Source organism: Giraffa tippelskirchi, chromosome 12 (assembly GCF_054371585.1).
Source record: "Giraffa tippelskirchi isolate mGirTip1 chromosome 12, T2T-mGirTip1v1.2.pri, whole genome shotgun sequence".
NCBI lineage: Eukaryota > Metazoa > Chordata > Mammalia > Artiodactyla > Giraffidae > Giraffa > Giraffa tippelskirchi.
In genome coordinates this window covers 8020654-8033791 of record NC_137286.1, presented here as the reverse complement: position 1 = coordinate 8033791, position 13138 = coordinate 8020654, and the positions used below count along the sequence as shown (strand labels likewise).

The 13138-nt window shown below is 40.6% G+C and overlaps 1 long non-coding RNA gene across 1 annotated transcript; it reads right to left on the bottom strand.

Annotated features, from left to right (window-relative positions):
* Positions 1 to 4884: 4884 nt before the first annotated feature.
* On the bottom strand, positions 4885 to 8508 carry LOC145530390 (uncharacterized). Its single transcript, XR_014071727.1, has 2 exons — positions 8232 to 8508; positions 4885 to 6884 (listed from the first exon to the last, which is right to left on the bottom strand). It is a non-coding gene; the product is annotated as an uncharacterized LOC145530390 (long non-coding RNA).
* Positions 8509 to 13138: the final 4630 nt, after the last annotated feature.

The following is a 13138-nucleotide window of genomic DNA, read 5'->3' as shown; positions in this document are numbered from 1 at the left end:
CTAGTTCCAAATAGGAAAAGGAGTACATCAAGGCTGTATATTGTCACCCTACTTATTTAACTTCTATGCAGAGTATATCATGAGAAACACTGGGCTGGAAGAAGCACAGGCTGGAATCAAGATTGCCAGGAGAAATATCAATAACCTCAGATATGCAGATGACACCACCCTTATGGCAGAAAGTGAAGAAGAACTAAAGGGCCTCTTGATGAAAGTGAAAGAGGAGAGTGAAAAAGTTCACTTAAAGCTCAACATTCAGAAAACTAAGATCATGGCATCTGGTCCCATCACTTCATGGGAAATAGATGGGGAAACAGTGGCTGACTTTATTTTTCTGGGCTCCAAAATCACTGCTGATGGTGATTGTAGCCATGAAATTAAAAGACGCTTACTCCTTGGAAGGAAGGTTATGACCAACCTAGACAGCATATTAAAAAGCAGAGACATCACTTTGTCAGCAAAGGTCCGTCTAGTCAAGGCTATGGTTTTTCCAGCAGTCAAGTATGGATGTGAGAGTTGGACTATAAAAAAAGCTGAGCACAGAAGAATTGATGCTTTTGAACTGTGGTGTTGGAGAAGACTCTTGAGAGTCCCTTGGATTCCAAGGAGATCCAACCAGTCCATCCTAAAGGAGATCAGTCCTGGGTGTTCATTGGAAGGACTGATGCTGAAGCTGAAACTCCAATAGTTTGGCCACCTGATGTGAAGAACTGAGTAATTGGAAAATACCCTGACGCCAAGAGATTGAAGGCAGGAGGAGAAGGGGAAGACAGAGGATGAGATGATTGGATGGCATCACCAATTTGATGGACATAAGTTTGAGCAAGCTCTGGGAGTTGGTGATGGACAGGGAAGCCTGACGTGCTGCAGTCCATGGGGTGGCAAAGAGAACTGAACTGAACTGAGCAACTTTCACTTTCACTTTCAAGTGGAAAGGAAGTGACAGGAATCCGATTCCAAACATTATCCAGAATGGAAACATAAACTCCTGTGTCATGGGCTAGAGCTCCAGCATGCTTATAGAACATGAGATTAAAATAAAGGAGTGAAAAATGCTTTCCTTGTTTTCCCTACTCTTTGCTCCTAAGTATGATCGTGTTCAAACTCATTCTGAAAAATTTTGTTATTAAAATAAATTCAGAGAAGGTGAAGACCTAAATTTCTTGGCTCTGAGCGTGGACCGAGACCCGCCATCCCTGCCTGCTCTTTTCACGTTTCTCCAAACCCCACTCGTAGGCTGCACCTCACCTCCTGCCATGGTAAATGGGCAGAACCAGGTCCCGTAAATCTTCCAGGCCCATCTCATCCAGTCCACCTGCTCTAGGGGAAGAAATGAAAGAATAGTATGGGATCAATGAAAATCCACCAAATCTTCTAAGAAAAGGACAAACTGGTAATAGTGTCTTGCAGTGATGTCTCATTTTATTTGCAGAGTTGATTGGATTGTTTTCCAATGAATAAGATGGTATAGATCATTGGGGAACACAGAAAAAGAAGAAAGATCTACAGATCTTACTACATAAAGACAATGCACATTGCTTCCAGCCATTTTTTTCACCTATATTTGTACCAATCAGGATAGAACTGATAACAAACAAGCTGCTGCTGCTAAGTCACGTCAGTCGTGTCCGACTGTGTGACCCCATCGACGGCAGCCCACCAGGCTCCCCCGTCCCTGGGATTTTCCAGGCAAGAATACTGGAGTGGGCTGCCATTTCCTTCTCCAGTGCATGAAAGGGAAAAGTGAAAGTGAAGTCGCTCAGTCGTATCCGACTCTTAGCAACCCCATGGACTGTAGCCTACCAGGCTCCTCCGTCCATGGGATTTTCCAGGCAAGCGTACTGGAGTGGGGTGCCATTGCCTTCTCCTAACAAACAAGCAAATCCCCACAAATCAGTGGTTGAACTCAACCTAAGTTTACGTCTCACTTGCTTGTTTTCTGCTCTGGCCCTGGCAACCACTGAGGGGGGCCAGTTGATGGAGCAAATCAACTTCAGCAGACAACTTGATTTTTATGCCAAAGGGGAAAAGAGTTCTAGAGGGTTTAAGACTGATGATTCAACGTTCTAGCCCAGAAGTGCCCTGTTTCACTTCCACGTGTAGTTCCTTGGCCAGAACTAGTCATATGCTGTTCTCAATCCAAAGGGGCCAAGGAGAGCCAGCTACCATGTGGGTAGAGTTTGGAGTACCGATTGATTCCTGATGAACAGCATTAACAATTATATGATATTAGTTAGAGTTTGGTGTTTTGTTCCTGATTTCAAAGAAACATCTATTGACAGAGCGTATTGGATGAACTAAAAAAAGCTTGAAGGAAATAAAATCACTTAAAATCACACCATTCATTTATCGCTCCCTCAGCTATTCAGGGCTATGCCAATTTTTCTGTGTTTATACAAAAATAAGGTTATTTTAAAAATATATGGACGAAATTTTATGCCCTGCTTTGTAACCCACTGTTCCTACTGAGTAAACTGTATAAAATATTTTGGAGTTTGAAAGATTCTACACCATGTATAATATTTTATCTGTACCATAATTATTCTAACCAATTTCTTAATTATTTTATATTTTAAGAATTTAATTGTTTACTATGTTTATATTTTGATTATGTGTTATTTAGTCTCCATTCATGTCCAACTCTTTGCGACCCCGTGGACTGCAGCATGCCAGGCCTCCCCGCCCCTTATCATTTCTTGGAGTGTGCCCAAGTTCATGTCCATTGAATCAGTGATGCTGTCCAAACATCTCATCCTTTGTCACCCTCTTCTCCTTCAGTCTTTTCCAGCATCAGGGTCTTTTCCAATGAGTTGGCTCTTAACATCAGGTGGCCAAAGTATTGGAGCTTTAGCTTCAACATCAGTCCTTCCAATGAATATTCAGGGTGGACTTTCTTTAGGATTGACTGGTTTGATCTTACTGTCCAAGGTACTCTCAAGAGTCTTTTCCAGCACCACAGTTCAAAAGCATCAATTCTTTGGCACTCTGCCTTCTATACATACAAATTTTTACAAAAAAAGTTTTATTAAGTACAGTTTCATGCTTAGAAGAGCTCCTAAGATTTTATAAATGTGATTGGATCTTTAATTTATTCTTAAAACACAGGAGTTATATAGAGGCATTATAAACACAGTTTGCTTTTTTTCTACATATGATTGCCTCATATTTGTCTGTATCATTATAATTCTCTCTCTATGAAGTTTTTAATGGATAATCTAGGATTTCATTGTGCAAATTTACCATAGTATACTTAACTTCTTTTGCCATTTTAGTTCTTTCCAATTTTCAACCACCATAAATAATCCTTCAGTGGACTTTATTTGAAGTATTTTTGTACTTAGAAGTTTTCAGTGGGCTAAAGTCCAAGGAGTGATATTACCAAAGCAAATGTTATAAACATTTTAAGACATTTTAAGAATAACATCTTTAAAGGAAAACATGTTTGTTTTGAAGAATGAATAAATGAATGAATTAAATTACAAACGACTTGTCAGACTTGTCACATCCTGAGAACTGGCAACAAATACCTCCAAGGATCTCTTTCAATAATATATCCCTTTAGTCGGAGTAGATATTTTATCTTATTCTCACAAGCATCTAGTGAGAAAGGTCCAAAGGATGGAAATTTCACATTCTGGCTCCATGTCCGGTGCTGTGTTAGGAACTTTTTATTTTCTAATGCAGTGATCACAACAATTTTATAAAGTAGGCTCTAAATGCTCCATTGTTTTCAGACAGCACACTGCAAAAACTCCTGGTCATGAAATTAGAATTCCAACATGGTGGATGTAGATTTATGCCTTTCCTTATGGAGTGGCCATAGACCTAATATTAACTCGCAAAATAGGAGACAGACCATCATTGAGAGATACTATGTATATTGTTGCGCAGTCACTCTTCAGGGAACAGGGGTCTTATGTGCTGGGTGTAAGTAGGCAAGCGTTGGGTGGGCGAGGGGTGCTGAGTTGTGCCATGATGGTGGGCCAATTCTGGCTGGGCAGAAGAGAGAAGGTCTTAAATCTTATCTCCAGAGGTTTAACACCTGTGTAGAAACACTTTGACTACTCTTCCATTTTCTTACAATCACCCACAAGACATTATATTCCAAACAAAAAGTCAACAACTCCCTACCCAAACCTTGCCCCATCTCCATTTCCTCCCCCTAATACGACCTCCCACCTCCATGTCATTCTGCCCCACATCCAGTCACCAGAGGTAGCATCACTGGCTGGTGTCTCTTTATTTAGTGTTAGTATTTTCTCAAGCCAGTGTCCAGGGAAAACCTCTCTACTGGCCAGGCCAAGCAGTGAGTTAGGAGACCTGGGAATACATTCTCACCAGCTGCCTCACTAGCTGGGAAAGTGAAAGTGTTAGTTGCTCAGTCATGCCCAACTCTTTGCGACCCACTGGGGTATAGTGCCCCAGGCTCTTCTGTCCATGGAATTCTCCAGGCAAGAGTACTGGAGTGGGTTGCCATTCCCTTCTCCAGGGGAATTTTTCCAACCCAGGGATCGAACCCTTGTCTCTTATGTCTCTTGGATTGGCAGGCAGAGTCTATCACTAGCGCCACCTGGGAAGCCCATGTTACAAATGTATGTGTCTCACCCCTTCCATTGTACAGCCTTGAAATTACCTTCCTGGAGGGCTGGTCTTCTCACAATTACTGATTTCTCTCAGATTATGCTCTTCTCCAAGATGTGACTGCAGCTCATTTCTGTATAATCCCAGTTGCCAATAGCATAGCTTTTAAACTTTTTATTTATTTATTAAATTTTTTAAGAATTGAAGTATAACTGATTTACAATTTTGTATTAGTTTCTGGTGTACAGCAAAGTGATTCAGTTATATATATGGATATACGTAAATGTCTATTTTTTCAGATTCTTTTCCATTATATGTGATTATAACATATTGAATATAGTTCCCTAGGCTATGCAGTGAGACCTTATTGTTTATTTTATATATAATAGTGTGTATCCATTAATCCCAAGCTTTTAATTTATTCCTCCCCTGCCTACTCCCCTTCAGTAACCATCAGTTTGTTTTCTATGTCTGTGAGTCTATTTCTGTTTTGCAAATAATTTCTTTTGCATCACATTTTAGGTTCCATATGTAAGTGATTTCATACGGCATTTGTCTTTCTCAGTCTGACTTACTTGACTTAGTAGGATAATCTCTAGGTGCATCCATGTTGCTGCAAAAGGCAGTTTGTCATTCTTTTTTATGGCTGAGTAGTATTCTGCTGTATATATGTACCATATCTTCTTTATCCATTCATCTGTTGATGGACACTTAGGCTGCTTCCATGTCCTGGCTATTGTAAATAGTGCTGCAATGAACATTGGGGTTCACGTATCTTTTCAAATTAGTTTTCATCTTTCCCAGATACACAGCATAGAATTTGAATTGTGACTCACATTTATTCAGTGTGTGTGATGGGCCAGATGCCATAACAAGTATGTCACATGTATTCACTTAGTGACTTTCTTGTTCTTTTTTTAAAATCACATGACAGAAAATATATATATTTTACATTTCAACTCAGGAAGTGATATGTGTGTGTGTGTGTAGCTATAGCCATATCTATATCTCTGCTACTGCTGAAACCAAGACTTTAAAAACAATACTCATCTGGCCTCTATGAAATGTACACTGATAGTTCCATTCTGCTTAACATACTTTGTTTTTTTAAATGCTAGTTATAATCCATGGAACAAGGGGTTGGCAGGCAACTTGTTGCCCTGGGGCCAATCCAGCCTGCCACCTGTTCTTGTTAATAAAGTTTTATTGGGACATAACCATGCCTATTTATTTATGCGTTCTCCACGACTGGAGAATTTTTGCATTACACAAGCAGAATTGCAACAGAGACTATTCTACCTGCAAAGCCTGAGTAAATACTATCTAGCTCTTTAAGAAAGAGTTTGCTGACACACTAAACTGATTTCAGATTCACATAGGAGTTGTGAGCTACAGTTTTTTGGCTCCTGCCGTTTTGACACCTGCCCTTTAAATCTGGTGCCTGTTATCCTCAGTTTCAAGGGAGCTCCCTGAGAATGAGAGTATGACACTTGCTCCCAGACACGTGTCAGCCTGCAGAGCTGTGGGCTGACTTAAGTCACCCCAAAACAGAGCCAGTGGCAAGTTAACTAGTGTGGAATTCTCTGCTTTAGGATGACTTTAACGTATGTTTGTTGGTCAAAGGAACAATCTACAGGTTGTATTTGTAACTTTAAAAAAATACCTTACAGGTAAACTTTGGGAGAAATGTTGGTCTTTTTCTCCATCATTCTTCTTACTAAACGAGTAAGGGAATGATACCAAGGAGCATTGAGTAGGCAGCACAACCTTTTAAAATTGAGTCATTACATTTCAATTTCTTGTTTCAAATAAAAGTTTGGCTGCCTTGTTGGATTCGTTATTTAAACCTGACCTGTAGCATTGATATATGCACACATATGGCAGACTGGCAGCTTGGCAGGGCTCCCAGTGACTCACGCCCTTGTGGAATCCCCTTCCCTCCAGTGGGGGTTGGACCTCCTGATACCCTCCTTACTAGTGGAGGAAGCAAAGGGATGGGACGTCATGTCTGAGACCAGGTTGGAGAGGACCGAGACTTCCATCTTGCTGGCATGTCTCTTGGCCTCCACTGGCTGGCTCAGATGAAGTCTGTCGTCATATTGGGAACTGCCTCATGGAGGTGCCCACCTGGCCAGGAACTGAGGGAGACACCCAGTTCAACAGTCTGCAAGGAACCGAGAGCTTGGAGGCAGATCCTACCTCGGTTGAGCTTGGAGATGATTGCAGTCTTAGCAAACTTCTTGACACCTTTGTAGAAAACCTAGGCTGGGGGATCCAGCTAAACCATGTCTGGATTCCCGGCCCTGTAGAAATGATGGGATAAATAAATGCATGTTGATCTCAGTCACTAAGTTTTGGAGTAATTTGTTAGGCAGTAATATGTGACTAATACATCACACTTCTCTTTATCCAAATTTGGGTTTCTGGGGTCTCCATCAATTAAAAAATATACCTTCAGCACCTATTAGGTACTCAGACCTATGAAGACAGAGCAGAGGAACTGCTCACAGCCCAAGATTCCTACCCTTAGGACCTCACAATCTAGTGAGAGATCAAAATATTGGAGCTGCGTCTCATTTTCTTAGCCATATTGGTGATTGTTAATCCATTGCTTCCATCTAAGAAGGTGCCTAATGGACTTTGCTTATTCTTTTCAGCTGAGTGCTGCTTTCTTGGGTTTATTCATAGATTGTCACAGCATGGGCCCCCCTTAGCTGTCCAGCTTGGAAACACTTTATAAGAGTGGGGCACAGGATGTCTTCCTGACATGGCCTTGCACTTCCTTGGTCTGACACCCCGAAGCCGTAAGTTGGTTCAGAAGGAGCAGTGAGTGAGGCCTGATATTACCACAAATAATTTGGTTTCTGAAAGTCGAAAATGAACCAGATGGCTTTTAAGGAAAACAGGACACACATCAGATTCCAATTATATTAAAATGATGACCCAATTTAGGAAAACACAAAGTGTAATAAAAAAATGTTTAAATAAACAAAATCTGCATATTTATGAAACTATAATATTCGCCGGGCTCCTCACTTTGGATAATGAATTTCTAAACTAGATGGATTGCATTCCAAACTTGCTGCCGAAGGCAGGCTTGGAGGAGCCTGCAGTACTGTTTGGAATTGCAGACGATCGGAAGAGGAGAGGAAAAAAAAATTTTTTTTAGCGTGTGTGTCAGCAGCCAATTTCGGAAAAGGAAAGGTCAGCCCCACACAAATGTGAGAGATCCTATTCTAATGCAACCAGGAATAGTCAGCTCTGTTGGCTGAACATTTTGACACCTCTCTCGGGCGGCAGCCGTTTGTCACCCGAAAACCTTCAGCACCACCACTGGCAGACCCAGCGCTGGGCTGGCTTGGCAGGGAGCGCCTCGGATTTATCTATTTATTTTTTCTAGATAAATTAAAAACTCAGGGGGCACTTAAAATAAATTAGCAACTGCTCCTGACGGTGTCTTTCTTGCGGTGTCACACATTTGAGATTTTGGCAAGGACTAAGTTGCCTTGCCTTCCATCCCTCTCCGCCGAGCACAAACTGCAAACGGAACAGTGCGGGCGAGCGAACAGGCGCGTCCCCGGAGTGGTTATTAATCCCGGAGAGGGAGGCCCAGGGAGGATCCAGGTTCAGCAAGATGCTTTCAGGGTTACCTTGTCTCTGGGGCATCTGTGGGAGACTTTCTGAGGCCGGGGGGTGTGGGGGTAGGCCAGCGATTCTCCACTGGAATGAAACTCTGGGAGGCTTTCTAAGGGAACTTTCACTTTTCCCAGGGAGGGGTTGCCTTTCGTTACAGGCACAGCATTTTCAGGGGATGAATTTTCCGGAGAGGATGATGTCCAGGCCACCTCATTCTCTGCAGTGTATGTACCTATTGCATTGCTAATTATTCACTGATCCTCCGCTGTGGCTAGTATCTAGGAAACAGTCATGCGAAAGCATGACAACATGCTTGTCTTCCGGGGGGGACAGTCCTACAGGACACCGCCCTCTGCCGAGCGTTATGACGTCAACAGCCTCCATGTATAACGGAGGGTAAGTGAGATTAGCACCTAAGAGCCAAAGGGCAGAGAAGAAGAGCCTGCTCCGAGCATCCTTCAGCGTGGCTGACAAAGGGGTTTAGTCCAATTTGGCAACCCACTCCAGTATTCTTGCCTGGAGAATCCCAGGGACGGCGGAGCCTGGTGGGCTGCCGTCTATGGGGTCGCACAGAGTCGGACACGACTGAAGCGACTTAGCAGCAGCAGCAGCAGCAGCAGCTAGTCTGAGGGCTGAAATGCTCACTTCCTCCAAAGAAATCTCTCTGCAACATCCAAACTAACTTCTGCACTGTTCAACAGCATCTGAGCTACAGGGCAGTACCAAGGCTCCCTTTTTGCTCTCTCAACCCAACAGCTTCTCTGCGCCTCTAGTTCTCATCGTTTTTAAGTCAGTTTCTTTCTCTCTCTCTCTTCGTTCCTTCTTTCCTTCCTCCCTCCTTTCTTTCTCTTTCCCTCCCCTGTCCTTTCCTCCCTTCCCTTTCTTTCTCTCTCTCTTTCATTTCCTTCCCTCCTTCCTCTTTCCCTCTCTTCCTTCATTCCTTCCTTCTTTCCCTCCCTCTCTCTCTTCTCTTTCTTGTTTTGGCTCTCTTTTTATTTAATTCCCTTCCTTCCTTCCCTTTGCTTTCTCCTTTCTGTCTTAATTTTTCTCTCTCTCTCTTTCTTTACTTCTTTCTTTTCTTTATTAGGAAAAAAAAAATCCAGTCACTAAATCTGGGTAACATGAAATGAGAAAAGGTTTCACTCTCCTTCCACGATGTGATATTCAACCGTCTCCACCTCCCAGTAACATTTTTCACACTCATCATCTATGTGAACAAAGAGTTAGAAATCTAGAAATGCAAAAATCTGAATCTATTTTAACTGCATTATATCATAGAACACTCACTCTATGATTATACTCCAGAGTCGTTCCTTTTATGTGCGTAACTTCCATGAAGAAGTCCTATTTTTCTTTTTTAATTAATAAATTTACTGTCAGGAAAATCCTTCATTACGGGAACCTGTGTAACTTCCTACCCAAGTACTCATATACAATATAAATCAGACGTTCCTTAGTTTTAGGTAATTTGGTTGCAAGCATCTAATTTTATCACAATGTAACATCCTCCAGAAGACTATTTTAAAAGTGCTTATTCTTCATGGTTTTTTCTTTTACTTTTTTAAAGTCTGATTTTTTTTTTTTTTTTAGTCTTGGCAGGATTGGGGAAAGTACTAATTGTCTCTTTGCCAGAGTTTAAGTGCAACATTTTTCATTAGAATTTAACAAATGTTCATCTTAAAATAGACTGACAATGGGTCAAACTGCTTCAGTTTCTCCCTTGTGAACCTGAATGCATTAGACTTGAGGCTTTTTATTCTCAGATCAATGTTGCTTCTTATTCTCGGACTTAATTTAGCATAAGACTAATATGATGGTCTCTCTACTTCTTCTCTCTTTTTGGCTTTAATAAAATTAGAATTAATTCAATAGAATGCAATCTCTAGCTTTTTTGTCAAGCACAGAAATGCCAAATACAACAATATGCTTGGAATTTTTTTTTTTTTTTTGCCAGTGGTAAACTATTGTGCAAAATAATTATATAAATACACAAGAACATCTGGTCTTTTGAACTGTAGTCACTGCTGAATTTAAACATTGTACGCGTTTGACAAAATTAAAGGAGTTTATTCTTTGTTTTTCCTGGGCTTTAAATAGCAACCCACAAATAGTACTTAGCGCTATCATTTCTAGTTCATTTTGAATATTACATCGAGAAACTTATTCTACATTCTCCTAGACTCTCAAGTACCTGGGGTCTCTGGAATTTGGGCTACAGGTTAAAAATCTATTGCATTATTAAAACAATGACCCAAGTCAAATTAAAAGGGGGGACAAAACCTACTAAATGCTCCTCTCCCATTTTCCCCACAACAATTCCTAAATGCCACTAGACAATTAGAGCAATTTTGCCATCTTTTGTAGAGTAAAGTAATTAAAATTATTACCGCCACTTTTGTAATAAACTCGTGTGACTTTAAAAGTCTGTCCCCGCTCGCTTTCATGATGGAGACATCACACAATCTGTAATTGTGCTATTAAGGAAAAGAGAGCTAATCTTTTTGCATTTGAAGTAAGCCTTCATCTGCAGCCCAACAAAGCCAGACAGATCAAAAAAGAACCAGAGAGAACATTTAAGGAAATTAGTACAAGTGTCAGTTAAAAGGTAAAAATTAATGCACTTATTATTGAAATATGGTTGAAACCTACGTTCTTTTCATTTCTTTGATATTGCCAAGGTCTAAAACATTCAATTAACTTTCCATTGTGTTTGGGGGAGAAAAGGCAGAGGATTGTCAAGGAAGTATGAGGGGTGTAGGTGGTGCTCAGTGAAAAAAAGAATAGGATGAACAGGAGAGAGATCCGGATCACACGGCCCAGGCCACAGAGATGGAGCTACTTCTCTGCCTTTTGGACCACACCTGGTTTAGAACTTCAGATGGGCTCTAGACTGCTTCCTAGTTTAGTGGGGAGATTGAAAAATCGACATGCTGGAATTCTTCACTTAAAAATCATAGAAAATGCACAGTTCTAGTTGTCCTGAGGCTTCGTGAACGGACTCACTTCTCATCTTCCGATACAGTGTGATCATGATGATAAAACACGGAAGAGTGGAAAGAGAAATAACTCTTTATGGATGTTGAGATGAATGCATGAACTTTTGCCTTTTGACTGTAATTGTTTTTTCCAATTTTTTCCTGATGCTTCTGCATTTACTTCTGTAACCAGAACAAAATAAAATAAAGTTGGTTTGGGGCTATTTTTATAGAAGCATAGGGTGGAGAGGGGAGGATAAACATGGGCTCTGGGGTTGTGATGAGTAATTCGGCTGTTTTATGCTGAGTGACTTCAGATAATTTGTTTAGCATCTCTGACTTAAAGGTGCCTTCCTCTGTGTTCCTATATGGCGATGTGAGTATCTGCTATTGGGGTGGCTAATGAGTGTGAAAGTGTCTTAGCAGACATTCAACAAATATTAATTTTTTGACTCTGACACTATCTCTTCACAATCCTTTCATACAAAAAGAAAAGACGAATCAATGAATATTATTTGATATTTAGGAATTAGGAGTACCAGCACTTGAGGTCACTCTTTCACACTGAGTATGTCTAAACTCCCCACCACAAGCATCACTTTTCAGGGCCAAGTCTTTTATTTTGCTTTGAAATTTTTGCAAGTTGATTCAGTGGGGTAGATTTATAAGGCTACTTTCAGAACATCAAAACTCCTTAGCTGAACAAACATTATTTGACAATTGCAATTCAAGAATTTTTTTCAGTTGTATAATGAATCAATCTCCCTAAATTGTATGCATGTCAAATTGTGATCAACTTGCTGTGAAAATGTTCGGCAAGAGAAGACCTAATGTTTAAAGTGAAAATTACTGGGATCACACACATTAATTTGTCTCTATCATTAATGAAACATTGTTTTATTGCCCTGAGAAAAAAGACTCTTGCACATATTATAAAACAAATTTTAATAGAGAAATATTAGGGAGATGATTTCAGGCCATAATACATCAGATGCAGTCACTCCACATCCCTAAATCTTAGCCTGGTGCTGGGCACATCGTAGGCTTCTTAGATATACTTTAAATACAAACAAACAGGCATATTTCTTTTTGGAGAAGGATTCTTTCCAATCCAAGCAGCCCATTTAGGGATTCATAAAGGCTACCCGGAAAGGGAGATATAGGACCATTTTATTAGCAGGGACGATTTTGAGTTTAGAAAAGAAAAGTTCCGTGAAGCAAACACCCTTTCTACCTAAAAACAATATAAAGTTCCAAAATGTGTCTCCAGAGAAACGTTTTTTGCAATATCTGTGCTCCTTTCTAGCCAGCTCTGCCCAGGCAATTAAGGAAAATAACTCAGTTATAAAATCCACATCACTGAGGTTGTGATTATTATTCTTATTAACATGCCTATGATAGAAGTTAGTGCCTAAATGACAGATTTACGCTTTTGCAAAGGTAATGAATCAAAGTAAGAAGGTAAAAGCCACTATTACCCTAAAACCTAAAAATGATAGACTATTTGGGTCGTTGTTTTGTTTTTTTTTTCCCCCTTCCCCGTGCAGATGGCTGATAATGTTTTTTTTCTTTTTTTTCTTGCAGAAACACAGTAGGAATATAATCAGGAATATAAAACTAGCCACTGAAAGAAAGCTTGTGGCTTGCATTTTCCTTTTTCGGAGCTTGTCTGATTCTAGGTCTTTTCTGAAAGGTGCTGGGACCTGGAGGTACTGGCGGTTGGTGATGATGAGTGGATAAACCTAGGGATGAAACTCAGTCTTAAGAACGAGTCTCATTAACAGAATTCCATGGACAGAGGAGCTTGGCAAGCTGTAGTCCATGGGTTCGCAAAGAGTTGGACACGACTGAGCAGCAAACACTTTTATTTTCACTTCCACTCATTAACAGAGAGAGGATGAAGGGGCCGGAAAAAAAAAAAAAGAATCCGAAGTGCAAATGTACAC